Source organism: Callithrix jacchus, chromosome 11 (assembly GCF_049354715.1).
Source record: "Callithrix jacchus isolate 240 chromosome 11, calJac240_pri, whole genome shotgun sequence".
Lineage (NCBI taxonomy): Eukaryota > Metazoa > Chordata > Mammalia > Primates > Cebidae > Callithrix > Callithrix jacchus.
In genome coordinates, this window is record NC_133512.1 from 27,944,319 (window position 1) to 27,956,084 (window position 11,766).

Consider the following 11,766-nt stretch of genomic DNA (forward strand, 5'->3'; position numbering starts at 1 on the left):
GGAATCGCCACACTGTCTTCCACAATGGTTGAACTAATTTACACTCCCACCAACAGTGTAAAAGCATTTCTCCACATCCTCTCCAGCATCTGTTGTCTCCAGATTTTTTAATGATCGCCATTCTAACTGGCATGAGATGGTATCTCAATGTAGTTTTGATTTGCATTTCTCTAATGACCAGTGATGGTGAGCATTTTTCATATGTTTGTTGGCCTCATGTAGTCTTCTTTTGTAAAGTGTCTGTTCATATCCTTTGCCCACTTTTGAATGGGCTTGTTAGTTTTTTTCTTGTAAATCTGTTTGAGTTCTTTGTAAATTCTGGATATCAGCCCTTTGTCAGATGGGTAAACTGCAAAAATTTTTTCCCATTCTGTTGGTTGCTGATTCACTCTAGTGACTGTTTCTTTTGCCGTGCAGAAGCTGTGGAGTTTGATTAGGTCCCATTTGTCTATTTTGGCTTTTGTTGCCAATGCTTTTGGTGTTTTGGTCATGAAGTCCTTGCCTACTCCTACGTCCTGTTTACTTCAATTTTTAAAATGATGAAGGTTGGACAGCATAGTAACAGTAGAAATGGAAGAAGCTTCTACAGGACTGATCAAATGATTGAATACAGATACATTTTCACATCATTCTCATAGGCAAAATGTACACACGAACAAATACTAAACTCTTTAGAATACTAATGCCAAAAACACTTCTACAATCTCCACATCAAAACAAACAGACCTAAACATTAGGAAATAATTAGATTTTATAAGAAATGTGTTCTTCATATACTTTGGATATTTTCTTCTATAATGTGTAAATATCAAAATCTTCAAGGAAATCATACAGATGAGAAAATAAAATGTGCTGCAATAAAAACATACAGATTTAGCAAACAAAGGAAAAAACACACACACACAAAAGTTTGTAAGGCAGTTTTGACTCTCAGAAATATATGAGAGAGATACAACACTAACGGAGTTCAGTTGCTTCTGTGAAGCAAGCAAAAAAGGAAAAGATAAGTAACTTTTAGGAAGGCACTCCAGATCTGACTTGTACAAACAGAAAATTCAAAGGTTTGAAAATGATGGTTTTTACTTTTTACAGTTTGTAATTAATTGAAATACTGATTCATTTACATTACAGGGAGACATCAGAAATGATCTAGAATTTCTTTGGTAAAACATAACATTTCAATACATTGAGAGGTACACATATCTGGTTTCTCCAGTAGAGTTTTTAACAGTTGACATACTAATAATAAATCTTGCTCCATTTCTCAACACTCCCTCCAACTACTACTGATTGGTTGAAGAAGTGAAAAATACTGTCCGGACCAATATTAACAAGGAGAATGACAGCTACAATTAGGATTTCACTTTAATATAGCAGGATTTTTATACAGAATTAAATGTTTATTATATATACTTATTTGATAATAGCTCATGAATTTCAGTAGCAAAAAAAATTCTTCTGGAGCTCACAAACAGGATCTACAATTAAAAACAAACAAAAATAAAGAAGTCCCACCATGCAGAAAATGTACTTAGCTTGACACGTATGGACTTGAGAGGAAGGAGGGTTTTGGAAAGTTAGGCCAGCTTCTCTAGGACTTTGGTAAACTCGGCCGTGATGCAGATGAAAGAGGTGAGCAAGTGCCTGTTATCTTCAGTGCTCAGTGCTAGAATGATGGCCATCTATGGCCAAATTCCAAATGCTGATGGCTTGAGAAACTAAATAATAAGAATTGTCTTGTTTTTTAGAATTAGTGTAATCTAGCTAATGACTTGTGTATAATTTTCCAGACTACTTAATGGATATTTTTATGATTTAAAATAATTATCTTCCATGTCAGGCAAGACATAAAGAATTCAAATTTCCAAGTTGGAAGAATGAATAGCCTCTGGAAGAAGTTTTTTCCTTTTGAAATGTAGATTTCCTTTTTTGGGACAAAGAAATTTTGGCACCCTGATATTGATTCCTAAATTGTTTTTGAAGTTTTTCTGACCTGTGAAATCTAAAATGTTGGAGAATGTTGCTCAAGAGATCAGCAGTTCTCACCTTTGTTTTCCCTGCCTGCCCCAACATACTGGAGTGATAGGATATACCCCTATCAGCTCAAGCCTCAATAAGGCTTGTTATCAGCAGACACATAGGCTCTTGAAGAGGGAGGGAGCATATCAGAATGGCTGGAAGCCATATATATACTAGACAAAGGACCCAGGTGGTTCTAATAGGACCCCCTCCTCCCCCTAGGTGGCATCATCCTCCTCCCCACACCTAGCCAAACTGACAGTTCCCACTCAGTAATACAGATACATCCAGTGGGCCCAGAAATGACCCGGATACCTCATTTATTAATTTACCATCTTGCCCTCTCTATAGAACTGTATCTTCATTTCCCAGAAAGAGGAGTAGGATTTCTCCGAAAGGCAAGTCCCTCTGAGGTATCCACCACCCAGTGCCATACAGGGTTTCTTCATCTCTAACACCAATCCTTTACACTGGAATTTGAACACACTTTTCTTTTTCAGGCCACACCATGTAGTTATTCTGGGTCATCGTTTCCTTAAGAAAACACTGAAGGGATAAGGTCCAGGTCTTTCAAAATGCCCACTGTGATCCATTAGTATAGCAGAAAACAAATCCAGCTGAGCATGACCAGTAATTTTTTCTAATGAAAGAGAATAGTATTGAAAGACTAAAAAATATCAAAGTAGGCTGAATGCAGTGGCTCATGCTTGTAATCCCAGTGCTTTGGGAGGCTGAGGTGGGAGGATGGCTCAAAGCCAAAAGTTGGAGACCAACCTGGCCAATATAGTGAGGCCTCATCTATACAAAATAAATAAATAAAAATATCAGAGTACATAGCATTTAGTGAAGCTAAACATTGTTTCATGAAACTTTATATATATTCTGAGCAGAGACATAGAATATTTCTCCTAATGTAGGTTATAGTTTTAAAAAAGTTTGAAAACCATTAGATTCATTAGGCAATTTCTGTTATCTATTACAGCTTGAAATTCTATGACTGTCACTTTGGAAATGGGCATAGAACTCTCCCTTCTTCCACCCTGCTCCACATAGCCCTCAACGAATCCAGGAGTTCGTCTTTGTCCTTGCGACTGAGCTTCCATGGTATCTCCAGGCAATCTGACTCAGCATCAGGTCTTCCTCTGGGCTCCCCTGGCTCTTGAATCATCCATCTCTCCAGCAAATTGTGCCAGGACACACTGGAATGAGTGAAGGAAGGAAGCAAGCAACAGTGTATTTGCTTAAAGGACTGGTTCACAACCTGGCTTCACATCAGAATCCCCTGGGAGGCTTTAAAAAACCCCAAAACCCAAACCATACCTGGACGATTAAAACAGAAGCACTGTCAGTAGTGTCCAGGCATCAGATTCTTTTTTTTCTTTTTTTGGTGGGTAGTGACGGGGATGAAGTCTTGCTCTATCCCCCAGGCTGGAGTGCAGTGGTGCCATCTCAACTCACTGCAAACTCTGCCTCTAGGATTCAAGGGATTCTCCTGCCTTGGCCTCCCAAGTAGCTGGGACTTAACGGTGTGTGTCACAACACCCAGCTAATTTTTGTATTTTAAGTAGAGACGATGTTTTGCCATGTTGCCCAGACTGGTCTCAAACTCCTGGTCTCAAGTGATCCGCTGTTCTCAGCCTCCCAAAATGCTGGGATTACAGGCATAAGCTACCAAGTCCAGCCAGCAACAGATTCTTTGAAGCTCTCCTAGGGGAGTCCAATATGCAGATGAGACTGAAAATGCCTAGGGATCTTGTGAAAATTCAGATACTGTCTCCCTAGACCTGGAGTGCAGACACAAGATTCTTTCTAATGTGCTTCCAGGTGATGCTGATGGGATTCTCTGGCAACATTAAAAGAGCCGGGATAGCAAAGTCAGACAGACCTGGAAGAGAGCGAGGGTAGTGACAAGGCATGTGATTACCGGAGTAAATTGCCTGGCACCCTTTCTTCCTAGCAATATGACCTTGGGCTAGTTATTTAAAGTTGCCTCCATCTGACAATGGAGATATAACATAATATAATACATAGGGTGGGTGTAAGAGCTGAGCAGCACACCACATAGACACCCTGGGATGTATGTGTGAGTGACGGGCGTTATTTGTACGTATTCCAATTCTACCACTTACTTAGCTTTGTGCCATTGGTAAGTGTATTAGTCCATTCTCATACTGCTGTAAAGGACTACCTGAGACTGAGTAATTTATTTAAAAAGAAGGGTGTATTGACTCACAGCTATAGAGGAGGCATGGCTGGGGAGGCCTCAGGAAACCTGCAATCATGGCAGAAGGCGAAATGGAAGCTGGCATGCCTTACGTGGTAGGAACAGGAGGACAAGAGTGCAAAGGGGGAAGTTCTACACTTCCAAACAACCAGATCTTGTGAGAATTCACTTGCTGTCATGAGAAAAGCAAGGGGGAAATACACTCCCTTGATCCAATCACCTCCCCCCAGGTCTCTCCCCCAACAATGGGGATCACAATTCGACATGAGATTTGGGTGGGAACACAGAGCTCAACCATATTAGCAAGTTACTTAACTTCTCTGAGCTCCAGTTTCCTTCACTGTAAAATGGGGAATCATAACATCCATCAATCGCCTTACAAGATTGGAAAGATAAAGGTTAAATACAGTAAGACATTTTCTTCAAAAGTTTAGCTTGCTTAAGTTCCCTTGTCCTTTGTTCCCTGCTTTCAAGGCCAGACTTCCTTACTCTCTGTGTTCCCTCTGCCCTGGTAAACAACCTTCCCACTAGTCCTTATCTATAGAGCCCACATTCCACATCTGCTACCCACTCTGTGAATTACCCCTTCCATTGCATCAGCTTCTCCTGCAGAAACTGATCTTCCCACCTTCCTGTCAGTGTAACCGTATTCCTGCACTTTTCAAGTTAGCCAGCTGGGTTCAGCTTAGATTGTGTGGTCCAACTCCAGCCAATGGAGGCAGGACACACTAAAAGGGACAAGCTGCGTTAAGAGATAATGAAAAACCCTGCTGTTTGTTCTGCATGCTCTCTGCTCCATCCATGAGACACACCCTTCTATAGAAGTAAAAATTGCCTTGCTGAGAAAATTCATGTTTAAGTTCTATTTCTTTTGTGGCACCAAAAAAATTCTTAGCACAGTATTTGATCCATATGCATGCACAATAAGTGGTTATTCCTCAAATTAGTTTCATTTGTATTGGAATAAATCATTGTTCCCTCCCATACGTACATTTTCTATTTAACCATCTGCCAGTTCTCAGAATCTTCTCCTGCCCCACCCCCCGCTGCCACCACCCCACAGGCTGCAGATTGTAGGAATAGATGATGGGACAGGAGGCTCCTCTTACTCTCTATTTCAATACATCTACTTCAACAGCAGGACTTGTTTTTATTACCTTATTGAGTTCACATGGGTAGGTTTTGGCAGCAGCAATTATTCTCCTTATTACTCTACAGATGAAGAAATAGACTTGGCTCTGACATGTTGGATTTTCTCAAGAAAATCCCATATGGAAAATAAAAGCTTTTAATTCTAATCAGAGACAGCTGGGAGGGCGGGTGTGGAAAACAACCTCCTGGCTTCATGCTTTTTGAAAGCCTCTCTTTCAAAATGTTTTGAGGACCTGCTACATGCCAGGTGTTGTACCAGATTCAAAGTGAAATACATGACAGAGAGTTGAACAAATTGTTTCAGGATCACTGGGGAGCAGGGGACGGGAAAAGGCTCTTGACAGATGGGAATGAGGGCAGACAGGATATGGTGTTTCACATAAGAGGTGCTACGTTGGCTGGGCAGTGAAGGTTAAGGAGGAATTGAGAAGTGGGAAATAGGGGGGTAGGTGTTCAGGAAGAAAAAGACAGCATGGACAATGACAGTGAGCTGGGAAACAGCCCGGTGTGTTTGGAGAATGGCAATTAAACAGGATGGAAGAAGATGGCAATAGAAGGATAGCCTGGGACAGAGTGTATGCCAGGTGAAAGAGTTTGGATTTGAACCTGTCGCTCTGTGATAGGAAGATTGCATAATTCATCATCCAAATGGGCCACTTTTGAGAGTTAATGGGCGTGCTAAGCAGATAGAATAACCAAACACTCAGCAGAAAACAGCACTGTTCCAGGCCAGCAGAGGCATACAGTCATCCTAGCTTTGGGAAACCTCTAAGGACTAACACTGATTAAATTTGTTTACTGTAGAGGGAATTCTGGCAGCAATGTGGATTGGAAAAGAGAGGAGGTTCTTGCAGTCAAGGAGACAGCTAGAAAGACGGTGGGAATGAACAGGAAAGAGACAGAGGAATGGTTTTGTAAGAAATAAGACAGATTGAACATGGAGACAAAGAGAGAGGGAGAATAGCTAATGATGACTCTACACTTCCAGGCTGGGTGCCATGGGGACCAGGAAGACAAGAAGAGAAACAGGTTTTAGGGAACACGTTTGTATAATCTGAGGCACGTTGAGCTGGAGATATTTGCTGAATATCTATGTTAGCATCCAGTAGGCAATTAGAACAAGAGGCGTAGAGCTCGCAGGTGTGGATTGAACATGTAGATTAGGTTGTTAGGATACTAGGTGGAAGTTGCTCAATTCACTGAGGGAGAGATAGTGAAGAGGGAGAAAAATATAAAACCTAGGATGGACTTAGAGGAAATGGCAAGGAGCTAGTGGAGGAAGAGAAGCCAGGAAAGGAAGAGGTGAAGTGAAAGTTGTAGGAGGAAAAACAGAGGAGATGTATCGCAGAGGGTGAAAGAAGGGGGACGTTTCGGGGATGAAGGTCATCCATTCAACGCTGTCAGGAGTCGCGAACAGGTAGAGAATGATGAAGATTGGCATCATTCTCAAGCAGAGCATCCATCAATGTTGATCTTTTTTGAGTGGAGATGGAAGCCAGGCCACTGCAGGTTGCAGGCTGCATGGGAATGAGTACTAGATGGCAATTACAGGCCACTCTTCCCAGAGGTTAACAGCGACAGGCAGAAGAGGGAGTTACAGCAGCTTAATGGGAAGGCAAGGTTTCCCTGCTTGATTTTCCTCATGCTGTTTACTGCTAGGCCTTGTGTGAATATATGCTTGGAAAATTAGAGAAAAGACAGCTGAATTCACCAAGCTCCCCTGGGTTATGCCTTCATCGTCCTGAGAGCTGAAACTGAAGTGCTTTTCAGTCATGAGTGTCGAATCCAAGTGACGGTGGCTTTAAGCAATTACATGAAGAGCGTGTTTTCCAGCCCCAAATTTTGATGTCTTGGTTTGTATTCAGACATAACTTGGCGATGGCCCAGTTAGGACTTTCAGTGTATAATGCTTTTTTCACATTAGTGTTGTAGGCTGCTATAGCTTAGAATTTGATGATCACAGCTATTATACATTTTGAAAAGATTGATTAAAAGAATTTTACATAATGAATACTCATGATTCTCTGTGTAAGACCAAAGATGACTAAATCAGTACCCTCAGAGCCTGCAGAAAACACAGCTTTCCAAAAATAAAGGCAGTGTGTGGCTCTCTGGGATTCTCTAGTCCTTTACTAACCTTGGCCTAAAGATATACAGGTCACCCAATCTGATTCTCGAGGTGGGTCATCTCCAGCAGCAGAGACTTGTGGTCCTTAACGAGATGTAACCTCAGAGAGAAAACAGGTAATATGAATTCAGAGAAAGGAGACTCCCTTAAAGAATGAAGAGAGGCTGGGTATGGTAGCTCACACCTGCAACCCCAACATTTTGGAGGGCCGAGATGGGAGGATCACATAAGCCCAGGAGTTTGAGACCAGTCTGGGCAATGTAGTGAGACCCTGTCTCTAAGAAAAATTAAAAAAAAAAAAAGTCAGGTGTGGTGTTACGCACCTGTAATCCCAGATACTCAGGAGGCTGAAGTGGGAGCATTGCTTGAGCTGTGGAGGTCAAGGCTGCAGTGAGCCAAGATCATGCCACTGCACTCCAGCCTGGGCAACAGAATGAGACCCTGTCTGAAAAGAAAACAAACAAACAAGAACAAAGATGGGGGTGAACCTTGAGAAGATGCATCTATCAAGGGCTGCAGCTCTTGCCTTCACCTCCTGATGCTCGGAGAGATGAGTGCAAATAGTTTGTTGACACTAACAAGCTTTTCTACTGGTAGATCGTACTAGTTAAATTGACAATTCTCCCTTCTTGGTATAAGATGTCTATTTACATATCATAATTCTCTTTTGAAATTTCTAGGTCCTCTTCAGAATATCTCTGTCGCTGTTTTCCATACTGGCTATGCTTGTGACAACTTTCATTTCCCAGCATTGACACTGCAACCGTCCATCCATCTCAGGTCACTCCTGCAGTCAGGGAGGACTTAGGCACCTGGTTCAGTCTCCTTTTCTCCTCAAGTAGTATGCTGTGCTGGAGGATTTCAGCCTCCATGTGGACACCCTCCCATCAGTCTGGCCTGAACATCCGTTGCCTGCCCCGTCCCACAGCCATGACCTTCGCTTGCACTCCAGTCCAGGTGTCCATTCCCCTGGCCTTTCCCTGGGCCCTGTCATCACTTGAAACAACTCCACCTCTGACAGTCAGTAACTCCAGCACTCTTTTGTCACACAACCCACTCTCTTTCCCCATTAACACTTCATCAGGGTATTGTTGGCAAAAATGCAAATATCTCCAAAACTTCTCTCATCCAGGAAAGCAGTGAGAAAACCAGCAAAAATAGTCAGAATCAACTTTTTCAGAACTCTGTAAATTAACCCAAGGCTTGCAGCAGTCCAGGGAGTGTTAATTGCAGAAGAATGGTTGAATCTCAGTAAGAGCAGCAAGCTTAACTTGCTCCCATTACCCACCTCCTCCAGCTCTGTGGTAGCCTTGAAAATCAACAGCCCACAATCACAGTGAAAGCCAACACCCTGGCAGCCACTGGAGGAGGCACAGTAGCATTAGAGCTCCTTTAAAACCTCATTCCCAGAGATCTGTCAGGATTCACCCTCTCTGGGAGTTCCCTGGAAGACTTTAATTGCAAACTAGTCTTTCTTTGACTTATCTGAAGTTCACCTGGTACAAAAACCCTTTTCCCTAGGGACATTTATTGAAAACATCAGGAGGCAACGGTTTAATTTCAAGGCTGCTTGAAATCGTGGATACTAGTTGGCAAACAATAGGCTAACCAAAAAGGTTTCAAGGAAAAGTCAGGGAATGAGATTTCAGTAGGAACTCAACATATTCCTAAGAAGCTAGAAGGCCACATGCCTGCAGAGGGCTATGCATGAACCCAACTCTGTGTGCATGCTTAGGAAAGACCTGAGAAGACCCTAAGTCCTCACCTCTGTGCAACGTATCCATGAAGCTGCGTGCAGGCAGGCAGTGAAGGCTCAAACAGAATTGTCAAGGCCCTGGCTGTGAAGGCATGCCCAGTTTACCCAAAGAGCCCCTTTGCAAAGACTGGGAAGCTCACTGGTCCCTGGTATTTAAGGAAATTTCTATCCAGTCATTACCTGACCACTAAGCTAACTGTGCAGAGAGGTCAGCCCCCAAACATGACAAAGAATACAGACGTCACAGACTATTTCAGAAAAGTCACTAAACAAACAATAACAAACAGTAACAACAAGCCCTGAGGAGAAGGGAGAATCTAATTTCCACAGTTGCCACAATATAGCATTTTAAATGTGCAATTTTCAACAAAAAATTATAAGACATTTGAAAAAACAAGAGTATGGCCAATACACAGGAAAAAAGCAATTAATAGAAACTGTCTCTGTGGAAGCCCAGGACTCAGATGCTCCCTCACATATGCCCACAATAGTTTTTGACCAAACAGCCACCCCATGGCTCAATCAAGGTGACATAATTAGCCTTCACACCTTTTAAAAAAAATAAGACTCACATGCCCATAATAAAAACAATCAAGAAATAATAGACGTTGGCATGGATGTGGTAAAAAGGGAACACTCTTACACTCTTGGTGGAAAACCACTATGGAAAACAGTGTGGCGTTTCCTTTAAAAACTAAAAATAGATCTACAATTTGGTCCAGCAATCCCACTCCTGGGTGTCTACCCCGAGGAAAAGAAGTCATTACACAAAAAGGATACTTCCACACACATGTTTATAGCAGCACAATTCAAAATTGCAAAAATATGGAACCAGCCCAAATGCCCATTAATCAACAAGTGAGTAAAGAAAATGTGGGCCGGGCGCGGTGGCTCAAGCCTGTAATCCCAGCACTTTGGGAGGCCGAGGCAGGTGGATCACGAGGTCAACAGATCGAGACCATCCTGGGCAATATGGTGAAACCCAGTCTCTACTAAAGATACAAAAAATTAGCTGGGCATGGTGGCACGTGCCTGTAATCCCAGCTACTCAGGAGGCCGAGGCAGGAGAATTGCCTGAACCCAGGAGGCGGAGGTTGCGGTGAGCCGAGATTGCACCATTGCACTCCAGCCTGGGTAACAAGAGCGAAACTCCGTCTTAAAAAAAAAAGAAGAAGAAGAAAATGTGGTATATGTCTATACCATGGAATACGACACAGCCATAAAAAGGAATGAAATAATGGCCTTTGCATCAACCTGATGGAATTGGAGACCATTATTCTAAGTGAAGTAACTCAGGAATGGAAAACCAAACATTGTATGTTCTCACTCATAAGTGGGAGTTAAGCTATGAGGATGCACAGGCTTAAGAATGATTCAATGGATGTTGGGGACTTGGGGAAAAAGGTTGGGGGGTGAGGGATAAAAAAAATCAGATTCACACCCATTAGGATAACTATTTTTTTTAAAAAGTATTGATGATGATGGGTAGACATTAATATCCTGGTCCTTTGCCTCGTGAGAATGTAAAATGGTACAGATGCTATGGAAAATAGTATGATGTTTTCTCAAAAAGTTAAACATAGATAAACCATAGAATCTAGCAAGTTCTCTTCTAGGTGTATGCCCAAAAGAATTGACAGCAGGGATTCAAACAGATATTTCTATACCCATTTCATAGCAGCACTATTCTCAATAGGCAAAAGGTGATAATAACCCAACCAACAAATGAATGGATTTTTAAAATGGAGTATATACATAAAAGTGGATATCATTCAGCCTTTAAAAGGAACGAAAATTTTATGACAACATTGGTGAACATTGAAGACATCATTCTTGGTGAAATAAACCAGACACCAAAGAGCAAATAATGCCACTTATAGAATAGGCACATCCAGAGAAACAGAAAGGAGAATCGAGGTTATAAGGTGCTGGGGGAGGGAGGAGTGGGGAGCTATTATTTCATGGGTACAGACTTTCTATCTGGGATGATGAAAAGTTCTAGAAATGGTAGTAGTGACTGTTGCACAACGTTGTGAATATACTTAATGTCACTGAATTATAGACCTAAAAATAGTTGAGGATGGGTGCAATGGCTCATGCTTGTAATCTCAACAGTTTGGGAGGCCAAGGTGGGAGGACTGCTTGGGTTCAGGAGGTTGAGACCGGCCTGGACAACATAGTGAGATCCCATCTCTATTAAAAAAAAACAACTAACTAAACAAAAATAGTTATTTTACCACAATAAAAAGGGGGAGAAAAGACCTGAAAATCATATATAAGTTAATGTAATTCATGCTTCTTATTAAAAGTTAAGATGGTTGGTAGGTGACATATTCACTATGAACAGTTTAATCTGCTAGTCAATGTGTATATGCTTAATTTGTTGTTGCTATGATTTTTAGGTTTTGCCAATGAGATCAATAGCATGCCCTCCATCTCTCTGTTCCTGTACATATGTAGCTACAAGGTTTAGTACTAGAATACTTA